Source organism: Coptis chinensis, chromosome 9, assembly GCF_015680905.1.
Source record: "Coptis chinensis isolate HL-2020 chromosome 9, ASM1568090v1, whole genome shotgun sequence".
Classification (NCBI taxonomy): Eukaryota; Viridiplantae; Streptophyta; class Magnoliopsida; order Ranunculales; family Ranunculaceae; genus Coptis; species Coptis chinensis.
Window position 1 is genome coordinate 13,545,509 of NC_141464.1, and position 2,290 is coordinate 13,547,798.

At 35.3% G+C, this 2,290-nt stretch overlaps 1 long non-coding RNA gene across 1 annotated transcript; it reads left to right on the forward strand.

Moving 5' to 3' along the window:
• The first annotated feature begins 1,488 nt into the window (after positions 1 to 1,488).
• On the forward strand, positions 1,489 to 1,983 carry LOC147474838 (uncharacterized). Its single transcript, XR_015207299.1, has 3 exons — positions 1,489 to 1,662; positions 1,743 to 1,816; positions 1,903 to 1,983. It is a non-coding gene; the product is annotated as an uncharacterized LOC147474838 (long non-coding RNA).
• Positions 1,984 to 2,290: the final 307 nt, after the last annotated feature.

The window sequence follows — 2,290 nt, forward strand, 5'->3', positions numbered from 1 at the left end:
CCTTGTTGATTCAAATTTGGAGAAGTCACCACCACCAAAAATTAAGTCTCTCTCTTAAGCTTCTTATTTTCTCTATCTAACACACTACTTCTTCCTTTTGTTCTTTCTCAATACTGTACTTAGTTTTAGCGCCGCTCCATTTTTAGAGGGTCACTTGCACACCAACATATTCGGTGAGTTATCTCTCGTTCGCCACTTTCATTTCAAAATTCTCTACAGCCTTGAGCAATTTCATTATTACAATACTTCTACTTTATTTTAAAACCCTAATTTTTTGAAAAATCAAAATCATCCATTCAATTACATATTGAACTGTTAAGGTTTCCCCGGATATTTCTACAAAAGCAAAGCTTTTATTTTTACTTTCGATATATTATTGCATGTAGGGGTTTAACTGTTGATTTTTTTTTTTTTAAATATTGAGATGTCTCTATGTGAAACTCTTACAATTCTTGAGAGTTATTTAAGAGATATGTTGCTATTAAAGGACCAAGCTCATTCATTTTTCAGCTTTTCATTTGTTTTATACCAAGCTCATTCACATGTTACAGTTCTTACAATGCTTTAAGTTTCCTTAGTTTCTTGTATTGTTGTCCTCCCTTGTTGTACGTTGATTTAAAATGAATATGTGATGATGTAAAACAAAGATGTCCACTGCACTAGTAGTGCTAAACATTGGGAGGACCTTAGGAACTTTACTTCTACATTGTTCATTCTGGTTTCAAATCGTTCATAATAGATAGATATAATGTGAAACCCCATATTTTCAGAAAAATAATTTTAAATTGGGACTGGTAGCAAACAAATTAATGGGCTTTGAGTTAGTTTTACTGTGAGGAGGTCCATTGGTGTATATTTTAGGCTATTGGACAGCCCAGTTAATTGGGTTTAAGGTGACATTAGAACCATCCAAATTCAAGAAGAAACTCTTGGAGCGAACTAGTGCTTTCTTTTGGTAAAAACAAAAAAAGGTGTCAACAGTAGGATAATGATGGGGGTGAATTTGAATTGGAGAATCAAGCTCCATCCTGAATTTTTGACACCTTCCCAACAGATCATGTTCTAATGTAAAGAACCTGAGAGAAATTCAATTGAAGACCAGTTATGTCACCTGTTACGATAATGGGCATAACTTTCTCTACAATGATCGGTTTGACATGCCATTTCTTTCCCTGTAAACTAGATTCAATAGTCTTTCAGATGGTATATGGCATGATAGCTAGTTCTAAGGAGACGTGCCAGAAATCCAGGTAGTTTGGGGGTAAATATCTGTCAAGCTTTTTATGAAGAAAAAGGATAATTATTTGGTGCTTGTTGATCAGGTTTATGGAAGCGTTATATGACTCATTTCTTGCTGTCAATCTCCTATATTTTAGGCAAGTATCTCTACTGCATCTCTTTTTATCTTAAATAAGTTGTCTTTATTTCTATTGATGTTAGATATGTATGTTGAAGGTTTTGGGTGGAGAATTTTTTTTTAGCCTTGTGTGGAAAAGATTGAACAAGTTTTGTAGTGATTTATTTCTTCATATTTGCTTATAAAAATTGTTTCTTTTTTTTCTGTGGTTGAGTCTCCTGAGTGGTGTTTATTTAGTTTTGAGCTATGGATGGATTTGGTTTTGGGGACCACTGCAAATCCAACCGATCCAAGCCACTACTCAAGTAGGTCTACCGGAATTCTCTGGTCTAGCACGCTACTCATGTAACATTTATAGAACTCATTGTCCCTTTTTGCTTGTCAGGTTGTTTCAATAGGTCCTACTCCAGAGTGGGATGAGGGCTTTGCATGCATGGGCACTAGATAGTCCTCTAAAAGGTAAATAGATTCTGACAACTTTATTAAATTTCACTATTATCTGAAACTTAACTTGACCTAATTAGTTTTTTAATCCAATGACAGAGCTCATTTATACGGTTCTATTTCTTATGGCAATATGATGTTGGTGGATCGGTTCTATTTCTTGGCCGAAGGTGGGTTTGGATCTGTCCACGGGTGTCTTACCGGATGGCGAGGCGATGTAGTCGTGAAGCAACATAAATTGGCTAGTTCCTGTGGCGATCATGAGTTTTGCTTTCGAAAGTTGAGGTTTTAAAGCGGCACAACAACACAAACGTTGTGATCTTGATTGGGTTACGTGTTGAGGACAAAAAGAAGATTGTTGGTCTATGAATATATTTGCAATGGATCACTGGATTCTCATTTATATGGTAAGACTTTTGAAGTTCATTTTAGCAACTATGTTTTATGATTATGCCTAATCAATTTTAAGGTTACATACACCACTGCCTC